At 49.1% G+C, this 24727-nt stretch overlaps 1 long non-coding RNA gene across 1 annotated transcript; it reads right to left on the bottom strand.

The window, feature by feature from the left end:
- Positions 1-6050: 6050 nt before the first annotated feature.
- LOC142362080 (uncharacterized) lies at positions 6051-18573 on the bottom strand. Its single transcript, XR_012764634.1, has 4 exons — positions 18345-18573; positions 16976-17098; positions 11253-11369; positions 6051-11162 (listed from the first exon to the last, which is right to left on the bottom strand). It is a non-coding gene; the product is annotated as an uncharacterized LOC142362080 (long non-coding RNA).
- Positions 18574-24727: the final 6154 nt, after the last annotated feature.

Genomic DNA, 24727 nt, shown 5'->3' with positions numbered 1-24727 from the left:
ATTTCTTTAAGTAGTCCCCAAAAGGTTTTATTGAAACAGTTACACACTCCCCCACCCAGCAGCACCAAACACACAGGTGCAGTGGGGACTGTATGCACATACAGAGGACTTCATCTGCGGAGCACTTGCCTGTGGTTTTAACCTGGCAGCCCTTCCTTGCTTGCTCCTCTGCCTTTTCGGGAGGGAACACATACATACGTGGGGAAAAAAAATACTTTAGATATCACACCGTAGCCTGGAAAAGACCAAGAAAAATTTTTTATTCCAGGTACTTTGTAACTGACAGATGAGCTGGCAAATACATTTCTGCAGGAGTTCGTGGAGAGGAGCAACGTGCTTCGCCAGCCACCAGCAGCGAGCAGGGCGGTCCTGCTGCTCTGCCCACAGTAGCTGGCGCTTGGTCCTTGCACTGGAGCCCCATTCCTCTTCTCAGCTGCAGTGAACTTCTCCACCATAGCTGCAGCTGCTAAAATTATCATTGGATAAAATTTACTGTATTCTGAACAATTTGCTGCCCTCTGTAGCCCAAGCAGAGCTTTATTCAATCCATGGCCAGAACATGACTGCTTTTGACGGAATCTCTCCACGGACGCTTACGAGTGTGGGCCCAAGATGGCATGAGAAAAAGGCGGTGACGACAGGTCCTACTGGTCAAGCAACAAAGCCACCCTGCCAAGCGTGTGTCATCACTGGGGAGTCATCCCAAGGGTTTCCCATTGCCAAGGAAGCACTCGCTGAGAGTCAGTTGTAAAACTTCACAGGAACCACCCTGCAGTTAAAGAGGGGACAAACATGGCTTGGGGCAATACCTGGCTTGCTGCTCATATTTCTAGCGGCTGTGGTGTTTCTGTAAGCTATAGGAATTCTAAGCTGGAACAGAAATCTGCCAAGTCAGTGTGAAGCTGAAAAAAACCCACAACAGCCTGAGCAGAGACCCCCGGAGATGCACAACTCTTTAGCATACTTTAACACATCTGCAGATATGACTTTTCCTTTGTCAAGCTCTAGCTGCTCACCTGCTGCTTTTCTCTCTGGTGAGTTAACCAGAAAAAGGCAGCTCAGCCCTGCGGCCGCTCTCAGTGGAAAACTGCCGAGCTCACGGGAGCCAAGGAGGGCCGAGGTTTGGAGACAAGAGGGGCCGAGCCACAGGTCCCACCAGCCAGCACAGGCACGACACATAAATAAACAGCTGGCAGTATGCTCAGGAGGTCAGGGACCTCCTTGCCTCCGATGCCACATGGCCCCAGTACTTAGATTATTCATGAAAGAGGGAACACAGCTCAAAACCAGCTGAAGCTCCTATTTTCACAGCCCCACTATCCTGTAGCAATTTTCCCCCTTCCCTCCCAACCCACTACCTTTATTATAACTAACCACAAAGCTTCCAACAGGGAAAAAAAAAAGCTCTTTCACTGCAAACCAATGAAGTTTACAGCCAGGTTTTTCCCGAAAGAAAAGAGTTTCTGTTTTTTAGCCTTTCCCAGTTGCGTTGGTACAACACATTTCTCAAGGGGCAGGTGCTCTGGGCTTAATGTAACCTAAATAAAGTCTGCAGGTAGATGTAGCCCTCCAGTGGCGAAAACAAAGATACACAGTTATGCTTTTTTTCTGTGTGTTCCTACGAGACGGAATTATCGTAACAGGCAACAATTGCTTCTTCTCCTCTCTTTCGATGGTATTTGGGGGTGCCAACGCGCAGAAGAGATTAAATCGAGCCCTGGCTCCGAGTGGGCACACGGGCTCCATCCCATGAGGACCACGGCTCAGAGGCTGAGGACAGATGGAAGCAAGCACAAAGCTGAGCCACACGATGCTTTCAGAGAGGCAAGGTTTCTCTGTTTGCAGCCACGTCTGACCTGACACAGTGACCTTCTGCCAAGGAGCCCTTCAAATCAGATGCGGGGTGCGCCATACCCTGGCAACCAGGGCACCCTCCCATCCTGACTCAGGCCCAGTCCTGCCTTCTCAGACTCTTGGCATCCAGGTAATGCCCAAACCATCAAGCTCAGGCTGGACACTGCCTTTGGGCTACTTCATGTTCTGTCCCAATGCTCAGAAGACATCCTTGACATGTCACCATAGATGCAGTCTGTCTCCCACCACTTTCGCATTGAAACAGAGCCAATATTGATGCTCAGACAACAGACCGAGGAGATCTTGGTCATCCAGGGCATTTCCCCCACTGTATGGACTAACTCCTACCTGCATAGCATAGGGATTATTTGCTGCTACTTCAGGTCCTTCAAGAAGTGAAAGGTGAGGGAGGGGCAGGACAGGAGCCTGGGAAAACAACTTCATTCACAGCTTGGGGCTCTGGCCACTACTATTTTACTTGATGTGGGCACCTGGGCAGAGCCTGGGTGACACTCCCACCCACCCTCTTGCCCCTAGGACAAAAAAAAAGGGGGGGGGGCGTCTCTTGCGAATAAGTCAGAGCAGCTCTTTGCATTTTGCTCCGCTCATGTCAGACTTCTGCAGACCTCAGCAATGAGCACACACTGTACTGCTTCTTAAGAGAGCAAAGGAGAGTTTACACCAAGCTAGCAAGATTTGGACACTGTCTAGGTCCGAATGCTAAGGAAAAACTCAAAACAATGTTGCAAAACAGCTCTAGAGCAAGTCTTGGTTTGGAACTGCCTGTCCTTGGGAAACGGAATTCTTCAAGCCCTGACCCAGCCAGCACCCATCACTGCACCCATCCCCGAGCTCAGGCCAACAGCTCTCCCGATCGGGTTTTACACGCAGTTCTAATACAGCATTTCTCCAGCACTCCTGCAATATAGCAGTGCCATCTTCAGGCAGAGAGCCTGCCCTGCACCCCTCTGCTGGGGGTAAGGACCTGCCAGGTAGCAAGGACAAGGCGTGCTGCAGGGCAGACTCGAGTCCCCAGAGGTATCAGCGTTTAACTCGTTATTTACCCGTGTTAGCTGCAGCTTGCCGTCACTTTCCAGCCGATCTCCAGCCTTGAGAACTGCAAACACCAGATCCATGTGAGCTTTCTTAGCCTTGTGACGAGTCTTCCTCCCAACGCTCACAGCGCTGATTTCTTTTTTATCTGAAGTAGAACTGGTTGAGACACCACCAAACTGGTCTGTCAGCCCCTGGTCACAACTTCTAGTCAGACCCATGTCCCAAGACACAAATTACCAGGTAAAACAATCACATGTGAAGAGTAACTAACTTCATAGCAAGTGCAAGGCTGCTGCAAGCTGACACCTTCCACCTCTTCCAGCCAGATTTTTGTCCTAACTCAGGTACTACCACAAAAGCCTTTCCATTCTGCACATGTCTGAGCAGCAACCAGAGACGGGCCCTGGCTCTCCTCTACACCGGAGGTGTCTTCACCTCAGCTATCTACATGCACACCTGTGCCCCCAAAGGATACCGAGGTGCCCTAGACACCAAGTTTTGCCGAATAATAGCGATTTACATGAACCCTGGAAGCAAAGGGCCCATCTCACTGGTGTCACGAGTAACGGCACTCTTGATTCCATGATATAAAGGCTGCAGATGGCGGGGGCGGATATCACCCTCTAGACCTGGCCATGCAGGACTTGGATTTTAATATGTGCTACCGCAGTGCGGGATGTCCAGGTCCTTACAGCACGGTCACAGCAGGCACGCTCGCACAGTGGCTCTGTGCACCCTCCAAATCCTGAGGTTTTCCTGGATGGTCCCACCTTGAACTGCAAACCCTGCCTGCACTGCAGAGATGTGGGAAAGACCCTGTCTGTCTGGGGCATGGTGCAACCAGCCTCTGGGAATGCTCTCTAGGAGTGGGACCAACGATCCCAGCTGTGTATGGGGTCGTGCTGCAAAGTTACTGTAGCCGCCCCCCCCCCCCCAGCAAGGGCCTGGGGCTCAACAGATGCCCGCACTGTGCTGCAAGCGCTGGGCGTTCACATTGGAGGGCACAATAAGGGATGGTGTAGTGGGATGGTCTCAGCACAGCTGAGGTGTCTGCATGGTCCTGAGCCTCAAAGGATAACATGGGAGAGCAACATCAGGTCCCCACAATGACCAGGAGATTCTGGCATCTTACAGGGAGAAAGACCCTTACCTTCCCAGCCATCCTCCCTCTTCTCTGACAGCAGATGGTACACATAACCCTCCTTGCTGCAAATTGACAACTTCCATTAAGCAGTTTGTTTCAGGAAAAGCTGCCTTCCACCAGTAAGAGCTACGATCTGGCACCATTCAGCCCAGCTTGGGATAACTTACCATCAGTGGCACATCAACCTGTGGGCAGCAAGGCAGTGTAGGCTGTCCTGCTGTGCTAGAAAAGCCAGGAGGTGGTGATGTTCTGCAGCACACTTCAGCCAGAGGCTCAAAGCATCGCCTAGCTCGGTGAACAGCACTGCTTATCTTAGGGCCTGAATTAATTAAGCCCTGAAATGCACAGAGTGTGGGATGTAATGGTGATTTACAGCTTTCAGCTGGATTCCCTGAGTCCTGCACCAGCTCCTCCACGAGTCTGGGCTGGCAATGCTGAGGTAGGGCAGCCCAGCAGCTGCTTTGATTCAAACTGGCTGCTAATGGCCATAAAGAGCAAAAAAGAAAATACAGCAAAGCAAGCCCATGGTGATCTGGCCACGATGCTTTCACCACCCCCTTTAGCAGCAGAGGAACTGGCATAGAGGACCCCACCTTCAGTCTACAGCAGAATTTTCCTTGTGGCAGGGTGGTTCCCACGACTTTGAAAATATCCGTGGTGGGATAGTATTTGCCTGCTTTGGACAACATAGTGCGTCTGCTTTGGAAGGCGAGAAGCTGCTATACTGCCTTCTAGTTCCACACTAAAGCAGTTTTCTCCAAGACTGGATCAAACCCAAGGCTCAGCATCTCCTGCCAGTGTGGTGTATCCTCAGAGGTAGCAACTCCCATGCAGGATCTACGAGGAATTCTGGCCATCTCAATATATCTCTTTGTGCCAGGAATATGCCACCCCAGAGGCCCTTGGCTGCTCACACGTGATATGGGGAGCAAACAGGACAAACTGGTACACATGCAGCCTACTTCTTTTAAGTATCCCATTCCTGCAAGTCATGCATGTGCCCATCGCAAGGTCTAGGAATTGCTTTTTGGTTAAAAAGAGGAGAGGTTCAGAGATGAGTAAAGGGCTGCGTCTAATAAAGAACGTCTCTGGATTTGGGTGGCTGCTGCTTAATCCTGGTAACATTATATTCAAACCAGGTATGTAGGGGACTCAGAATCGGTGGTTTCAGAGCTGTCCTCAGGTTGACAACCTGCAGCTGCTTTCTCCTAATGCAACACCGTCAGAAGAGGTGACTGATTTACTGCTGTGCCTACAGCAGCTGGTTGAGATTCTCAGGTCCTTCAAAAAGCTGGGCCTGCAACCCCCACATTGTACCCAGGCCCTGGCTGGAGGTGGGCACTGAAGTACTCGTTCCTGGAAGATGTTTCCCTGGGGCTGCTTCAAGAGGCTCCAGTGCAGTAGAGAAAGTTCATTCTATTGTAGGTAGCTCTCCTTTTCAACATTCCTAAAATGTTTTCAGGGTTTTGTTTCAGTTTCTTCAGGAAAAAGAATCCCAAAGTAAAGCCCTGAGGATGAGGGAGTTATTTCCTCTATAACCAGTATTTTTGGTAAAAATTCCCATTTTCCTGAACCGCTCCATCCTATTTTATCGTTCACCCTCCTACAGCATCTGGAAGGTACCTTGCAGAACATCATTAGGAAGATGGTTCCTTGCACATTTTTAAATAAAGTCAATAAACAAACAAAAGGAGGAGAGTTTTGCAAGCTCATAGGCAAGTTGGGATGCAAATAATGGGATCCAGACAGGATAAGTGAATGCCAGAGTTTGCATGGCGTGCAGAGGAGTTGCCCCAGCTCTGCACATCAGACGTGCCAGATGAGTCCAGGTTCATCCCAGAGATCCAGGTCCCTCAAATAATCTGTGGGTTTCAAATTTTTCAGGGGATTGATGGTGTTAGAAACCTCTCTTTAGCAACTTTACTTGTGAGCTTGTTAATGAAACGGCATATATTCAATGAGAGTCCATCTGGTTCAATAGAAATAGATCTTTATTAATAACATGCACATCATATGTATATTTAAAATACATATACATTTTTCTACTATTCACTTTAGAAAACAATTTCATAAAAACCTTTAATCAGGTCCCAAGTAATTTTAAACATTAAAAAGCCATTTTTTTGTTACCGAACCAGTAGGTATTATTCCAATTAAGTGGTGTATAATCACCATGTATTTCACATAATGCAGGCTCATGCATTTCAATAGAAGTAGGTGTTCCTTTTTCTGCTTTGTTAATCATGTCAAATATACGATGATATACTTGACAACACCTGCCACAGTTATTATATGCAGTTGTGATTCCCTGCTGAGAGCGCACTGTACAGATGGCATTTAAAAGCTGGAGAAAACTTTTTTACAACTTTCTGAGTTCCCGTGAGGGGCATCTGGCTTTGTAGATAACCCAGAACCCAGTTACAAGAGAAACCAGAAAAAGAGAATTTCATGAATGGTGAAGAGGAAAGCAATCTAAAAAAGAAGAGAAGAGTGCATTGCCACATCCCCTCTGCTGTCGTTGCAAATTGAGGTCAGGGTCATGTTTCCCAAGGCCCTGCTGATGAACTGGATCTAGATAGAGTGCACAGAGTTATCAACTATACACGGTTTGTGGATTTACAGAACATGTACAAAGGCTCATATGAAGATGGGACTTTAAGGCACGATAGTCCATATACTCAACACATTCATTGAAAACAAAAGTTCAATTTACAGTGCAATATAAACATATTCAAGAACTCAAGCGGCAGCTCGATAATCACTTTCACCGATAATTAGGCAACTGAGGAGCAGTTCTGCGGCGCACAGCAGCCCCAGCCTTGCACACACTCATACACGTGCTGAGCATCAAGCACACAAGGAGCCTCTCTGGCTTCGGCGAGAGGATCTGTGCAAAGAAACTTAGATGATAACCAAAGCGTTTTCAGGATCAGGGCCCTAATATTTTGAGGTGTCTGGACCGGGTCATACGGGCAGAGATGCTGAGCCAGGCTGCTCCCCGGCATCTGTACCCCCCTGGCCTACGGCCACAGCTCCTGCAGCTCCAGGAGAAGACCCCAGGCCCATGCACCGTGCCTCTCATGGAGCCACTACCGCCCCTTCACCACCCAGGAGCCGGCCCCGCATGGACAGCCAGTTAGGGAAAAGCGGCACAAAGGAAACTTCACTCATTTAAATACTAATTACAGCCAAGTGTGCTGCTGTTCCAAGACAAAAATGAATTGTCCTAAGCCAGTTATTTTCATAATCATTACCAAGTCTGTCCTTGTCACCCAGCTCATCTACATTCTCTCAGATGAATATACTATCTCCAAGGCAACTGAGTGAAAGGGAAGGAAGGACTTTCTTTACATCCAGTGCAAACATAGCCCTTATGTGGGAGTTCCTACTGCAGTCATAATAGAGCGTGTGTGTATATATATCTATCTATCTATCTATATATATATATCACTGAAGGTTGACCACCTACAGACAGATTCACACATCAGAAGCCAGAAGAGCTGAATTGTAGCTACAAACCCAAAAAAGAAAAATCACTGTATGTAGCTGTATTAAAACGCTGGTACCCAGTAACTTGGTAACGAAATGTTAAAATCGGTATATAATTCAAAAAGTGTCAAATTAAATATTTCTGGAATAACTTGCAATGCTATTGCACCTTTGTACTGATTTATCACCCCGTAAACTACAGGTTTTAAGCACTAAAGCAGAATGTTTCAGACCCACTCTTCAACAGCACAAATCACTGTGCAAAGTGGAAGGCAGTAAAAACTGGAGCAGACATAAAATATTTAGAACTGTGGCCCTTTGATTCAATTTCATATCAAAAAAGTCAACCATAAAAAAACGATTTGCTTTCTAGAAAGAAATAGTCAATTTTAACAGTTCCTAGAGCAAGTAGACATTAAAAAAAATCAGGCAATTTTTTTTGTTCAAGAAAACAACATGAGAAAAACATCAGTAAAATATCGTCCTCTTTCACAGGTAGCCCAAGGAGTTCTGACACCTGATCCAGATTTTTGACTGTTACATCTGTTTGGTTATCGTAACACCTCATCAGAGAAGCTTTCAGTGGGCAAGAAGTATCTGCCCCTTCCAGCAGGCAAGGAAGTCACTCTTCAAAGATGAATCTGACATGGGCAATGGTTTCTTTCAGGTGAGGTTAAAGGCTTTAATCCTCCTGAGCTTTTTCATTCCACTGAAACACTACTAATTTTACTTTAAAAGTTTTGTTTTTTCAGGCCAGAACCATCCTCTGAATAAAAGAAAGCAGGTCAGTGAGAGAAAAAAAGCATTCGAGCATTTCATGTAACTGCTAGATCATTATGAATTCAGGCAAAAATGGACATAAAGAAAAAAATATGCATAAAACAAATCACTTCAGAGGAGAAAATTACATGGTTGGAAAAATCAGAAGACAGAAGTAATTTTCCTCTTCCACCTAGCAGTCTCCTAACGTCCCCACCCCAGCCCCTAAGCCCGCATGAGGCAGAGCCCAGAGAGCTGGCAGGCGGATGATGGCCCCTCTCACGACAGCCCTCCTGCCATCAGCCCTCATCCCACGCAGCACACGGGTTTCGCTGGCGGCATTAGGGCTGTTCCCTGCTCCTGACCACGAGCCTGGCCTTTCTCCGCCGGCCCCTGTCGAGATGGGCCGCTTTCAGCTGGAGGCTTCTCCAACGATGCCAAATGCGAGCGCAATCATTCACATGGTTTTGGGCTGGTGCAAGCCCAGGGGCTTCAGGGATATAGCCACACACGGCCAAGCAGCTCTGACAAGAAATCACGCTGACCGAGGTTTTAAAGACACCCTTTTGTAAGAAACAAGTAAATAGACCTTGTCTCAAAATAAAAACAAAAAACTGAACATTCATCATGACTAACAGCACCTCCCAAACAGCACTGCCCTGTTTTTCCAGCCTTCCCAGAATATCTGTGCTGTTTGTGTTCTCCAGTTTGCAGAGTTTGCAGGTTATCCTTGTTTTGAATTACACTGTTGCCTTTTTTTTTCTTTTATACATTTAAAAAAATATCTGGATTTCACTGTTCCCTTCTGTCTCCTAAAGCTGTACTGGCTTCTAACTAGTGATATCAGAGTAAACGGTGCTCTTCTCACCTCCTGCCCTTGCCTTGCTGTCTTTTCTCCTGCACTAATGACACGTGCCTGGGAGCTGTGATGATATGTGCAACACACATGACTAGGATGCTCTAAGCAGGGTTACAGAAGGAATCCTACACGAAGAACAGCCCTGGCAAGCAACGATATTTGTTCATACTGTACAATGCTTCAGAAATAGCATCAGCCACGTCTGCATGAGCAAAGCCTTTTAAAACAAAAAATTAGGTTCTTAGATACATATCTGCCTCCAGCTGAGTGTGCGCTATTATTTACTTTGCTTTAAAGCTTTGAAGTGGTGATAGCCAGCAAGACAAAGCCGGTTTCTTCGCTGTAAGCCAACAGACCTGTAGGGCTTTGACAGGCTTTGGATCATCTCATATATTTGTTCAGCAACTCTGGGATGCGAGTCACCTGCGGGTGAACTGCAGGTGTATCGGTAACGGCTAGTTTACAGACTCGTTAATCACATTTCCCCAGGTTATAGTGCAATCTTTGCTTTTGACCCCATTGCTGGAGCATCATCTTTTCCCTTATTCTACTCTTTGGTATTTTGATGACATAGCTTTGGCAGCTATAAAACTTTCCACTTGTAGCCACCAATTTGCTGAACATCTCTTATGTCATAGCTTGTGAAATATATATTTACATATTCTAAAGTTAATTCCCAGATTGAAATTAGACATTCCACTTAACCTGAAACACTATTACTAACGCTGAGCAGTTTCATCAGGAGAACCTCTGAGGTTTTACTAGCATCTGTCAGATACATTCATTCTCTATCTATGAGAGTTATCATTGTTTTTCTGCCTTTTATATTCCACATAAAAAGCAATTACTGTCTATTCCCTAGCACCAACATGAACCTCTGGCCAAACAGCAAATTAGCATGCAAAGAAGTATCAGGGAAACAGCTAGGGAAAGAATCAAATGAAGTTAAGGAAACACTGATGATGGGCTGAAGAAACAATCTTTCCTGTGAGTCATTCTGGTTTGTATCAAAACAGCAAAGTAGATACCAGCTAAGAGATAAGTAAAAGGAGGATGCAATTATTTAAAAAAAAAACCCAAACCCTTGCAAATCTCAGTACAGAGTGTCTTCTAAGTAGGAAGTGAGTTAAGTCTCTGAAAATCCTAAGCAAAAGGCTGTTTCCTTTGGCACTGACTCCTTCATGGTCAAAGCATTTCTGAAATAAACTTTCTACCTATACCTTTCCAGTAAATAACTTGCATTTTACTCCTCACTGTTAGACTACTCCACTGCTTTGGGGGCTTCCCTTCCACCAGGGACAGCATGATTTAACCGCAAGGTGATTTTGAATGTCTGTATCTACACACAGGTAACTTAAATGCAGCTTTGTTTCTAGAAAACACATTGCACGCAGTCTCTGCGGATAAGGACCTCCGTATTGCACCAGCTCTGTGTGTATGTCAAGGTACTTCATAACCGGGGCATTAACAGCAGGGGCTGCAGAGCATTATTCAAAGTACCTTCCACTCAGCTCTGAACGCATCCGCCTTTGATCCCAAGTATATCTGCAATTAGTGCCTCATCTCAACATTTCAATAAGCAGTTCAAGCATTCAGAAACAAACATCAGTGGGTCTAACAGCTACTTTAATTCATTTTATAAATAAGCAACTGAGAATTTTGCTCCAAGTGGCTGCTCGTGTAGCCCATTCCATAAACGGCGTTCTCTGCAGAGTAAGGCACAATGCGATACGAATGCAGCTCTTCATAATAGAGCGACTGGGAACAGCACTCCTGTACCATAAACTTCAGCCGTTTTCGTGCATCAGAGTAAGCAGTCCTATAACACGGAGCCTCCTTAAAGTATTCATAGCTCTCCCTCTCTGTCTCTAGGTGAATCTTCCTCAACAGATTGTTAATTAATACAGACCTACGGAGATAGGCTTCAGGGTCGTCCAGGAATCGGAGTTTCTGGAGAGAAAGTTTTAGAATACAAGTCCGGTCCTCGGGTAGTATCAGGTGCTGGGGAGTAAAGAGCAAGCAAATTGGTCTTTAGCATCGAGGAATGGAAACCGGAGGGAGGATGGGGTCCAGAATGAGAGCGCTACTCACTTTTGGACAATACTCATGGTAATCTTGATGTAAACGTTCTTCTTCTGCATATTTTCTCTTAAAGTAGGCTACTTTCGACGTCGTTAATGTCTTTGGTAGGCCCCGATCAGATCAGCTCTGCACAAAAGAAGAAGAAAAAGAGGGTCAGTAATGCTTGTTGTAATGTCAGGGTCTGGAGTGTGTAGGGGAAGGAGGGGTCCAGAGGTGGGATGCAGGCAGGATGACTCTCGGCCTTGACCTGCAGCCCTCAACCCACTGGAAAAATAATTGAGGGGCTGGCAAAGGTGAAGGCGTTTCTGAGCCACCACCCTGAGGCTTGCCAGCACAGCAAGCCCTGCTCCAGGGTGAGGACCACAGCACTGGACACACACTGCTACTGCCGGGCAGGGTCTCCAGGTCCTACAGCCGACCAGGGTACCCCTGGCCAGCCACAGCCTCGCAGAGCAGGCGAGAGAGATGCCCAAGCTGGGAAGGTGTCCATGTACTGCAGGAGGGACTGGGGTGGGGCCACCTGTCTGCAGAACAGGGGTCCCTGCACCACGATGGGGTGTCTGTGGGACGAGGGATGGGGTTCCATTTCCACACACCACACACAGTTCTCTGTATACATAATAACCAGTACAGAACATATTCACTAGATGGTAGTGTCGTCCCAGAGAAGCAGGAGAGCCCCAGCTCGGTGGGAGGGTGATGGAGGTGGTTTGGTCTCTGGGTTGCTTCCGTTTTTCAGGGCACACAGGACGGAGGCTCAGGGTCCAGGCTAAGAGAAGGGACTATTGGTCTTTTGTCCTGTGCTGAGAGCCCGGCGGAGGTCTGCTCCCCCAGAGCAGAGCCCTGCGAAGGACCAGGGCACTCTGCACCCCCCCAACCGGGCCCGGCCTGGCTGGCAGCTCTGAGCCCGCTCATCTCTGTGGGAAGGTGGCATGGTGATAATTCATCATCTTCAACAAGATTTCTAACTTCGGTGGTTTTCAGCCTGGTGAACACCGTGTCCCTGTGAGAGCCAAGACTGGGTTTTGCTTTTCTATTCACTGGACAATATGAGGAGGCATGTGCATTTGCAGGTGGCATCATCACCTCCCAAACCCTCTCTTTTATAAGAAATTTCTGTTGTTTGCTTTAAATGCACTATTTTTTTTAAAACTTATTATGCTGACTTTTAAAGGCAGTCCAGGGAAAGAAAGCATCCGGAGCCACTTTTCAGAATAACTCTCAAAGTTAGGTCCTATGGGATATGTTTTCTTCCCAAAATTGAGATCTCCTTATGGGGGCATTTGAAACTTAGATTTTCTAAGGAAATAAAGGACTTAGTTCTGGGCTGCTTCTCTGCCACAGTAGAAAAGCCAAAAGGTATTGCACAGCCAAAACACAGACCTCATGTCACTGGAAGGGTCCTGCCATGGGGCATGGGCTGTCCTTGAGTCTTAGCTGTGGGTGAGAGTGACAAGATATCCACACAACAGTTTCATGGACTGGTGGCATCTCTCTGTTGCTGGCAGGAAGGAGTAATGTGCTCCCCCTTGCTTTCTTTACATCAAAAACCCACAAGAATGGGCTGAAGAAGAAATCCTCTCATACAAGAGTTTTCTTGTGTTTTCTCCCTGAATTTCAAGTCTGTGGGGAAGGAGGTTTCCAATAAAGGATGTTACAAATCTGGGCAGAAAACTCTTGACTGGTGAATTAACACCTCATTTGGAGCCAAGACCCCCCACCCTGCTCTGGGACCCAGCCCGACATGGATTGCACAAAGCAGCAGCATTTCGCCAGGAGCGGGACCGTCATTCTTGCAGTGGGACAACACCACGTTTTAGTCAGCCTGGACCACCACACATAGCAGAGACGCTCCCTGCACTGACCTCAGCTCTCAAGGGCAAGGGTACGGCTGTGGTCTTCACAGCTCCGTTAGCACGGAGTAGCTGCAAACACTGGTTTAAATTCATATGCAGCAACCTTCACTGCTCGCAGGTTTTATTCTAGTATTTGAATTACACCAGTGCCTGGACATCCTGGACATTTAATTGCTCTGATATTAGATTGACCTAGGTGAAAACCCCATGGCTGTGTTATCTGAGGGCAGTCACAAATGCATGTATTCTCCCAGCATTGTGAGATGGCAGAATGTTACAGCTTTCGTCACTCTACTCTGAGGAAGACAAAGGTACAGGAAGGTGATATTCCTGTGGCCACCCAGACTGTCAGAGCTGGGAAAGGAGCCAAACCCAGCGTACAGGTTGATGAGCCAACCACGGGCCCAAACTTCCGCTTCAGACCAAGCCTCCAAATGCTAAAACTTGCTCCCTAGTGCTTTTCAGTGAAAAGGCTGGAAGCACAGACCTAGCACTGCCTGTGCGCAGTGCGAGCAGAAAACCAGCCCGAGTGCAGGGGCAAGGCAGAGAACCACAGCGTGCAGAGCATCACAGCTCAGCCCTTCAGCTCCACCGGCTCGGAGCAAACCTCTCCTTTGCTGCTCCCAGCCGCAGGAATCCCTCTCCCTGCCCCAGAGAGGGAGGGTGACAGTGGGACGTTCAGCGTGCCCTGAGCATGGGTGGCCCTGGAGGTGCCAGAAAATGGCACGGAGCCAGCACAAGGCAGGGAGCTGCTGGAGTGCTGGAGCGCTGGCACCCTGGCCTTGGGAAGGAGGGAGGCAGGGAGGGATGGCTGTCTTTTAGCACCTGCTGCAGGCTAGGGGCTGATGCTAGTGGGAAGAAGCAGACAGAAGGAATCATATTTTGCAGAGGGACACACACGGCAGTGGGTTCATTGAGGATTCAGCTGGCACCCCCTTTCTGGGGCTACTTTCAGCACCAGCCTGGGACATACCACTTGTGTGCAAGGTGGTCGGCTGTATTTAAGTTGCCAAAGACCTCACAACATCAGATAAAGTGGCAGAGTTATAACAACCCCCCCGTAGCTTGGTTTAGCAGCAAGGAAGGGAAACGACCAGCAAACGAACACCAAGAGCACTTCTGGGTGGTAAGGTTGGTTTTAAATATGTTCCCATTTGTAAGTGGAAGGCTACTGTCTAAGAATGAAGTAGCCACAAGCTGCTCGACACCACGCTAGCTGTTAGCAAATTCTGACAATTCCAACTTTGCAGGGCTTGGGGCAACCACTCCCCCAGCCCAGCAGCTCCCACGGGTTGTCACGGGTGGCTCAATTTCCACCTCCTTGCTCGAGGGGGGGGGGGGTGGGGGGGTGCTGCCTGCACGCCAGCAGCGACAGGATGAGAAAGTGAACAGAAGGCAAGTGAGTCCCACTGCAGGGCTGCTCCAATGAAGTTCAAGGTCTGCTTGTGTGCTCAGTATAGCTGCCACCCCACCACCACCCGTCTCGTTGCCAACGCCATCTTTTGTGGCTGTTGGTGATGTCCACACATCTGTCTGCAGGTGCAGGGGAGGGAGAGCATGAACTGCACCCTCGCACCGTGCCCTTAATGCCAGCACCGATGTCAAAGCATACAAGAGGCACCTCTCCCTGCGGAAGGCTTGCGAGGACCAAGCCCTTCTCTAATACTTCACTTCAAAGTCAGAGCGGACTGGCTCTGCGCACGCCTAAGGGCCGCTTGGCTGGGGTTACAGGCACACCAGGCTGTAGTAATGCCGCAGTGAATCAGACCCTTACTGTTTTGTTTAAATATAAACATATTGAATCAGTGCTTTTTGTGTAGAAGGCTATTCTCGCGAGCCAAGTGTTTTGACAGTTACAGCAAGGTGGTATGAGTCACTGCCTCTGCCTCGCTCAGTCTCCGAGACAGATACGTCTTAATCACATTACATTTTCTCAGCGCTACACCACAAGTCTAGGCACGGGGCCAAATTTCCCCACGGGGACTAACCAGCGTAGCGCTGAGTCCCGAGCGCGAGGTTTGTCCTTCCAGCCTGGATGAACCTTGGAAAAGCGCATTCAGCATCCCGCCAGCATTCAGCTGCAAGCCCTCTGCCAGGCACCAAGGACTCGGTAAAATCTGCAACAGCGGGCAGTGCTGCCAGGGCTCGGCAGCCACAGGACAGGGGCTGTCTGCTCACGCTGGCCAGTGTTTACACCCCGCTGGTGTGAGCCTGCTCTGAATGCACGGCACATCGGAGCACGGCGGCTGTAGCTGCCATTAACGCTAATGGAAGTTTGAAATATAAATCCCACACGCGGCAGCGAGGGAATAGATACTTCTGTCTCAAGCCTGGGTCTCTCAAACGCAGCTTCGTGAGGGCTTTAATTGTACTTTCAAAAGAGCAAAATGTGCCTGTTCCTATTTATTTCTCCAGGAATAATTACAGCACTCTACAGTGTGGTACCCACAAACTTATTAGGCATGTTTGGACAGAGGGTTATCTTATCTAAATTGGATTGGAAATAGATTTATAACATGGCAACTTCACAGTTGAACTGCAAATTGCAAGAAATTCTCTTCATCCGGCCCCTGCTCTCCTGCATCACCCCAGCGACGGGAGCCCATGTTCGGCACAAATTAATGCCGGGAGATTTCCATAAGGCTGCAAGCTAGCCCAGACAGCAGCCAAGACAGAGTTTAAGAAATGATTGAACAGCCAGGAAAAAAAACACAAAGCTTGTGCTTTTTCCATCTCAGGCAACGGAGAGGGATCCGCAAGCCCTGGGTCTGCACAGCAGCTCTGCCCCAGAGCTCGTACGCGAGACCTTGGGAGCATTCCCACACCTGCCCGTGCCTCCGCCTCTCCTACCTTCCCCCGGGAAGAAAATTCCCCCCTACCTGGTCGGTGCTGCAGTGAAAGGGGTCGTGCAAGCTGGGACTGTTGGCTTGTTGATGCAGAGATCTGCAGGGGGCAAGCACAGAGGCTCGCTGGGCAAGCGAATGTGCCGGTGCCCTGCAGGGTTTCCTCTCGCCGTGTAAGGGAGGATAATCAATACGCAAGCTAAAGCCGGCTGAGACGGAAACCATATCTGAGCATCTCTTGCATGCACAAATCGAAAACCTGAGGCTTCTGAGCACACAGAAATTGGCATTTATTACCAGCAGGAGACGCGACTTTGATACGGCGGGAAATCTCATCACGTCCTTGCGACTGCTGTCAAACTGCAGTGATAAATTCCCCGTCGCTAACCTTAGCAGCACTCGCAATTAGGGAGTGCTCAGCTGAAACCCTCCTCGGATTTCACATGCTACGCTGCTGCGTTTCCCCTCTTTCAGGGGCAGGAAAAGCAGCTGGTCCCACTGTGGGATTCCCAGTTAATAGCAGAAAGCTATCAGACCACAGGCAGATGAACATGTGGATCGAAAACACATGCCAGCCTCAGGATTTCACACAGACTGCCGATCGATTGCAGCCCTGTCAGAGTATCGGGTCTTATTCCTCGCTCAAGCAGAGAGAGCTCCCTTGAACTGACCCACATAAAGGTGGGGACCTACAGCCATGCTGTTGTCTGCTGGCTGGAGCTGCTGGCTTTGCACTTTAAAACCACCTTTCCTTTAGTTTGTTAATTGCTTTGCAGATTTCCCTAATTGCAGATTCTCTCTGGGCACACCTGTGTGCAAGGCACAAGCTTCTGAAGAGCTCTCATGGGTGCATAAAGACACGAGACTTAATGACTGAGTGACTATTCCTGTCTCCCTCCTTGTAGTCCTGCTGCTTTTATCAATAGAATAAAATCATACTTCCAGCTTCCCCCCCTTTCAGCACTAACCCAGGTAATTTCCCTCGCTCTGAAGGCAAGCCCAACCAGCTGAAATCTGCAAACTTGTTGGTTACCTGAGGATGCGGAGTCAATCTGCAAAGGGTCCTTCTGGGATAATCTCAGCTGTTCTGGTAAGATTTCCTCCTCGCACGGGCTCAGCAAGCATTTCTGGCAGCAGAGCACTGCTGAACGGTTACCTGCCGTGGCAGATCAAGGAGAAACACACATGGTTCAGGTGGCAAAGTCAGGACACAGGGCAAGTAGCTGGACGGTAAGAGAGGGGAGTGCTGTTTCAGCAGCCCCAGGGGGCTTAATAAAAGGAAAAATAAGAGTTGTGATGTCACAGCCAATTCTCTAACTTTGACCTTGCTTCCTGGACTCCCTTTCAAACATCAGGAAAGTGAAATAAAACACTAAGAAAAGTCATTTCAGTCTCTCAGTGGTATAGCTGTAATCCTCTCAGAGCAAATGCTGCAAAAATACAGCCTGCTCCTCTAAATATCCGGACGTTTCCTGAGCTAGAAGATGATTACTGCCCTGAACATCACCTCTTAAAATGGCACATTATTTTCTCCATTATTTCTTGTCAGCCTCAGAGGAAAGCTAAAGGGGTACTATTAAAACCACACCATTATTTTGAGCACTAGCATTAATTTCCTATCTCCCACACACACCCCCACACTGCCTGCAGAGTAATAGAGGTCTGGGGAAAGGCAGATTACCGTTTTCATTTAACAGAATTATTGCAGCGTGCATGTTTCAGTGTTTGCCTTACACATTGTACAGTTACTAGGCTGCGAGTAGATGCAGCCGTATCCAGCTGATGCCTTGACTTCTGGGGGGAGTATTTAGCACGCTGTAGTAAGAATATTTCCCGCTCCAGGGGAAAAACGGTCACAAATATGCATGTGCACACCCAAACTCTGCAGTTTCACATGTTTGCAGAAAGACTCACACTCTGTACGTACATGAATGAAAATAAACAGGTCTAAAACCCGCAAGAGAGAAAGAAACAGAGTGTGTATGTGTGCGTATTCATGTCTCGCAGCTATAAGACATCTATATTTAGACAGTTGCCTCATCCCAGAGGATGATACTTCGCTGACAGGCAATGAAAGAGTAGCTGGGGTTACTTTCCAGAGTCCAGCTTTGACCGTAAAAAGATGACTCTGATTAAAATGCCCTTTCACAGAGTGTGCTAGCATCCACCCGAGCAGCAGGCACCTCTGCCCGCAGTGCTGCGGGACGCGTGGCGAGCCCCCCTCTCAGCTCTCTGCCCTCTGCCAAGACGCAGACAAACCCAAAACTTCCTTCACGCCAACAACCACCCCTCTGAAGCCATTTGGGTCAGACCCCACCAGCAAAGCCCCACTCCAGCTCGCTGAAGGGGACAAACAGCCCCCCTCCAAGCCCACCGGCCACCGCCAGCCCCGCGGCACTCACCCGGCGAGCCCCGGCTGCTCCCGGTCCTTCCCCCGCTGCCAAGAGGAGGTGGTGGGGTGGAGGTGGTGGCGGAGGTGGTGGCAGCTCCTGCGGGTCCCTGCAGCCACTGCGGAGCGCATCACCTCCCGGCCGCAGCCCGCCGAGGTGGGTGCCCAGATGTTCCCGCCGCGGATTGGTCCAGCGGGACCAGATGTTGCCCGGTTGCTAGGAGCGTTTCTGGGAGCGTTGCTGGGAGACGGTGACGCTCTCCCCATCACTGGCGCGGAGGGAAGAACAGAGGGAGGGAGGGGAGGGAGCGAGGGGAGGTCCCGCCACCGGGATGCTCTGCGGCGGGCGGGCGGGGAGCCGGGGACGGAGCAGAGGCCGGGGCTCCCACCTGGAACGGCGGTGAGGAGCTGCCTTGGGGCGTCGGGGCAGGGGATGGGGGTGTGAAACGGCAGCCCTGCTGCCAGCCGCGGGGCTGAGGGGGCATAAAACCTCCCGTCAGGACAGGCTGAAGGGTGGATGGAGAGGATGGGCGTAAAACCTCCCGTCAGGGCAGGGGGAGGGGGGCCGGAGCGGAGCGGCAGCCGCAAGGGTGCCCGGTGCCCCCCGCAGCACGGGGAGAGGGCGAGAGCTCTGCTCGCTCCAGGGCCAGGTTGGGAGATACATAAACCGGTGCCTGGGAAGGCTGGAGGGAGCAGTGAGTGCAATCTGGGACCGCGGGCAGTAAGTGCTGAGAGCCTGCTGCCTCTCCGGGTCACGCTCCTCTTCCCTCCGGACTTACATTGCTCCCTCCTTCCTCCGTGCTCACCACCAGATCTTGGCACGCTGTTGTTTCCCTGAGTCTTTGGGATGCTCCACCATGGTGCCCTGGGCCTCGCCCAAAGAGGCACCACAGCCCTCCGAAATCCCATGGGTGGAAACTGGGATCGCTGCAGGAACAGAAGCCACACAGCAAAACAAACCCAAACCTCCTCTTCTCCCAAACAAAACAGCAGGTCGCTGTGGCGTGGGGTAACTCCTGCATCTCAGCCAGACGGGGATTTTACTCCTGAGCACCCTCCCGATGGCAATAGGTGAGACGTCAGAGTCAGCCCACCCTCATAACCAAGGGTCCTGCCAGCAAGGCTCAGCAGAAGTTTAAAATCAGCAAGTAAAATCTTACCTGTGTAAGGCAGTGTGCAGGAACAGGCAAAATCCCTTTCTCAAAGATCCTAACTCTATGGGTAGATACTGGCAGATAGGAGAGGATTAAAAAAGCAAAGGGGAAATAACATTTTATTTAAAAAAACAATTTCTGCAGGCAGCTGTGCGTAGGGCTCTTCCCTGGAAAAAGTGTGCCCTCTCAGACTTGGGGAAAGGCGTTTTACAACATGAGCTGTCCTGGATAGTCAGATTGGTGCCAATGGCTACACTGAAGTTACCAGCACAACAGCGGCTTGGATCAGCCCCAGCACCTAGCCTGGGCTTTTCTCAGCACCTTCCTCCAAGAGAAAACCTCCTTAGGCAATAAGTTTTCTTCTGTGTCTCCCAGCTGTGTCTAAGTCCACACAACTACCACGGACGACACAGCTGCTCCCAAGAGCCCCATGCTCATGCCATAGCCACTCCTGTCTGAGCGGTTGTTCACGCCAGCCCATGCCCCATCCTACTACTGAAGGTGACTCAAAGGCTCAGCCAGTGCCAAAAACAAGGCAAGGTGCTATGCAACACGTTAATTTTGGCAGCATCTGAAGCTCATGGGCAATCCTCGGTTCTCTAGTGATCTGGAAGATGGGTGCCCCACACACGTCATGTCTGGGCATGTCACTGCTGGTAGGAGACACACAGCTCTGGTTGCTCCCGGGTCTCCGTGAAGGTCCTGCAGAACAGCAAGCATGAGGCTTAGTCCTCCTCCCTCTGTCAGGGTGGGAAATGGAGGCACACTTCATTCGGCATTCATCTGATCAATACCTCATCCAAATTTTAACAAATGGAGTCCTGGCAGGCCCGAGTCCCAGCTAACCTATGTCAACACAGCAGCCTCAAACCAGTCACTCCATTGACTTTGAGCACCTGGTTGTGCTTGGAACTCGGCACGCGCTGACGTGCACGTGCACGCACACAACTCCTCCGGTCTTGGCAGTTTAGAAAAGATCAGTCATGGCCATATACTGACTTCAAATTATCTCTGAAGCTCTGCTTCTTTCATTGAGAAGTCAAATGAACTCCAACTAATTTCAAATTTGAATTTTCTAGGACAATAGGAAGGCACTGGAATTTAATTGATTTTGATTACCTGCCTTATTATTATGCTGCCAGTAGCGATAGTTCAGGTTGGTGTAATTTCAGATTTACTGTGAGATGAATCTGACATTTCTCTGCTGCTGAATAGAGGACTTGAGCAATTCTTCAGCTCTTCACAAAGATGTCATAATTAATTCAGTAAGATCACTCCTGTAAGCGGAGATCGAAAAGGAAGACACAGAAGCACCTACTCTGCGTCTAAGAGCTGAATGAACGACAGGCTTAGTTACTCCAGTCTTCCTGAAATTGATTGCATTTTTTTTTAACATTCAACACAATTTCTGCTGCAAAGACACATCTTCCCCTCTCCTGTCAGCACACCAGCAGGACTTATTAGCTGGCAAAGAATTACAGCCAAAAGGTCAGCTAATCTTCCCCCAGCTGGCTCCAAGAAGCATTTCCACCCCCTGATCAGCCTGGAGCGAATTCTTCTGCAATTCAAGTCTAGCTGCTTTTCTCTGTCCCCTTTCTGAGGGGGCAGATACCACAGGGGAAGGGATCCTCTGCCAGCATAAACCAGCATTGCTCTGTTGGCTGAAAGGGACCCCCACCCAGATGAACTGTGATGCCTCAACGCATCCCACCCCATCCCACCGCCTTCCTCTTGCCATGGGAGCACAAGAGATCTCCTGCCCTCCTCGTCTGACGAGGAGCTTTTCCCACTGCCAGGGATGCCCGGTTGGGAATTGCTGCCCAGCTGAAGCACCGAACTTTTAATGCAATGGAAATAAACAGAATTGTGAACTGGGACCAAAGTCTCTGTTGACAGTGATATTATTTGAAAAGATAAGACTTTAAATGTGTACCGCACAAGATAAAATCTGGACAGGCAGACAATAGAAGAGCAGCTTTTTTTCCTTTATTTTTTAGTCTTTTGAAAGCAAGATTGCCTAGCATAGTCAGTGCTATGATAAATATATGTTTTTAAATGGTTTAGAGCAATTGGGAATATAAAAAGCCAGAACATTAGCATTTACTTTACTTTAACTGCCTCACTGAATTAGAAATAGATCAGTTCCTTCATTTCAAAGCAGTTACATCTCCTCAAGCCAACTGTTAAAGAAAAATGAAATAAATTAGTGTGCCCTTTTGAATTTAAGCACCAAACATTCAAAAGATGTGTGTATAAAAGCACCAGCCCTCCCAGGCAGCATATACCTACACACGTGCTGTATCTCTAAACACAGCATGCAGAAGGTATTTTCAGAAGATGAAATGTACCTGAACATTCAGCATTTGTACCTGAAACATGAGCAGTTTCAGATGCGCGGTGTTACATCCTGGACCAATTTTCATCCCTGGCCTGGCCCACTCAGCTGCCTCCGACAAAGACCCCCAAAGGCTCTCCCAGCCGTTGGCTTGTCACAGCAAATGGAGACAAGTAGCTTCAGCTTCTGGACCCTGTTCCTGCCTCCCAATGGTTGGCCAGCCTCGGGGGGACCGGGTGACTTGGGAGGCTAATCCTGCCTGTGCTTAAAATGCAGCCTTGGCATTTCATCCTAAAAGTCCAGTTCTTTCTCCTCCAGAGTACTATAACTCTGTTCTTCTGCTCTATCTTCCAATTCACTGAACAAGAAAATTTGTCAGTATTTTAATTTTTTTTTCCTTTTTATGTTTTTACATTTGAAATACCTTCATAAAACTTCAGAAACAAGCTGGGGAAGTGCAGAACTAATGAAGCCCATTTTCCTACACATTTGTGCTCTTTATCCCCTACATCCTCACCACCACCACCAACCAAATTCCACCATGTCCTCTTGGACACCTCCAGCTCACCCAGAGGCAGCACACACTGCAGCTGGCCAGGAGCTGCAGGCCATTGGGACGGACCACCTGACTGATCCTTGGCCATCAAACCCACCTCTTTTTGCTTCTCTGTAAATGATCCTCTGCCAGGTGACAAAATTTGTAGAAGCACAATTGTCTTTGAGACAGTCACCCTTCTTTCAAATGTGATTGAAATTGGCCGACCTGTTCAAAAATGATGATGGTGGGAGAGAGACTGGCAAGGAGACAGATGGCAGACAGCTCAGCTTCTTTAGCCTCAACTGAGCTGATTGAGAAGTGGGAATGCTTTCACCCTCTCATGAAAAATGATATCACTCTTTCGTTGAAATTCAAAACTTAGTTTCCCAACATTAAAAATGTGACTTTTCCAACTGGTCAAAATTAGGATGACATCAGGGATGTCTTGGCAAAATAATATTTGGTGCTTCGCCAAGGAATGAAGCTGCTCTGAGCAAGGAATTAAAATGCAGCTAGAGGAAGAACAGGATAATTAGAACAATAAAACAAAGCACAGCCAAGAGCCCCTGGGGAGCCCGGCAAGACCCACACATGCTCATGCTGAACAGCAGGTGTCCCAGCAAGAGCAGCAACAGGGGGATTGCTAAGCCCACCATCGTATCTGCATGGCGGCATTGTACACCAAGCACATAGAAAGCCCAAGTATTTGATCACTGATTTTATGGGCGGCCTCAGACCAGTCATTTAAGCTGTCCAAATCTTGGCACCAAGGTACATGGCCCATCTGCTGAGTCCAGCCTCAGCAGCTTCACCTTAGCGTGTGCCGAGCTTGCACCGGGACACAGGTACGTCTGCCTGTAAAGGAATAAACCAGACCCCACTTCGGTTTGCCCTGTACTGGCGATCAGCCTGAGTAGAGCCTGAGTAGAGCCTGAGTAGCCTTTTAAGTAGAGACAGCAGTGACAGGACGAGGGGTAATGGTTTTAAACTTAAACAGGGTAGGTTTAGGCTAGATATAAGGAAGAAATTCTTTACAATGAGGGTGGTGAAACACTGGAACGGGTTGCCCAGAGAGGTAGTGGAGGCCCCATCCCTGGAAATATTCAAGACCAGGTTGGACAGGGCTCTGAGCAACCTGATCTAGTTAGCGGTGTCCCTGCTTGCTGCGGGGGGGGGTTGGACTAGATGACCTCTAGGGGTCCCTTCCAACCCAAAACTTTCTATGATTCTATGATTCTATGGTTCTAAAACCCACCCAAACTGTGACAATACCACCAGCTCCTCTGTCACCAGGCGGTGGCTGAGGACATCCTCGCCAGGACATCATGAGGCTGCAGGAGCAGCGAAGAAATTGTCCCCAGCAGTGCCCAAGTCTTTCAGAGTAATTGCCGGTACCCCTCGGCATTGGGATTACACAGGAGAAACAGGGTGGAGTTCATGGGGGAATTGAGGCCTGGAGACAGGCAGGGAGAATTATAAGTGGTTTTCAGAAAAATGCATGGGGTGAAAAGGTGTTATGAATAATCAGGCCAGGAAAGTGCTGCCCTGGTACCAACTCAGGCCCTGCCACCACCTCAGCAGCAGCCCCTGCCCGAGCTTCCAAGCCCCAGAGCAACTTGCAGACGGCACCTGGTCCCCCAGAGGAGCTGCCAGGGGAGCCGATGGCAGCCCAGAGCACCCCTAGCCTCGCCTCTGCAGCCAGACCTGCTGCTGAGGTCCCCAAAAATGTACAACTCCACCAGCACTTTCCCACCGCCTCCCCTCTCAGCTGAGCCTGATCATCCCACCACCGTTAGTCCTTAGCAAACCACATATTTCATCACCAGTTTGTACCAAGTAGGGTGAGTTTTTCCAAACTCCCTTGTGCCTGTCTGAGCCTCCCAGTGTACCCCACCTCCCTGCCGTCCTTCAGATGAGAAGCTCTGGACTGGGTTTTCCATGTTCCCAGATGCGGCTCATACTGGTCGCCGTTGCTCAGGCTTCCAGGGACTGAAGCTACCAACTGTCACCAGAAAAAGAAACTCTATTTCTGGGCTGGTCCTGGAAAGCCAGCCCTGCGGATGCCAGCAGGGATTCAGGAATCGTGGTTTCTCACGTCTCCCTCAAAGACAGCACTGCTATTCTGAGAGGAACAAACTACGCCCAGTTCAAAATCACCAGTCTGGAAATTTGTTTGGCTTCTGTCTTTCTCTGTCTAAATGTAGGCATGGATTATGGTGACCTAGCAGAAGTGTAACACACACACACAAACACATCACAACCAAAGCTATGTGCGAGTGCAAGTGGCCACCAGATAAAGACCTACCTCTCACTGCTGCGGTGCCTTGCCTGGCCTCCGATCGGCCCAGTTTCAACTCTTACCTCTGTTT

Source organism: Opisthocomus hoazin, chromosome 7, assembly GCF_030867145.1.
Source record: "Opisthocomus hoazin isolate bOpiHoa1 chromosome 7, bOpiHoa1.hap1, whole genome shotgun sequence".
NCBI classification, from domain to species: Eukaryota; Metazoa; Chordata; class Aves; order Opisthocomiformes; family Opisthocomidae; genus Opisthocomus; species Opisthocomus hoazin.
Note: the sequence above shows the minus strand (reverse complement) of the source record. Positions and strands in the feature narration are given on the sequence as shown.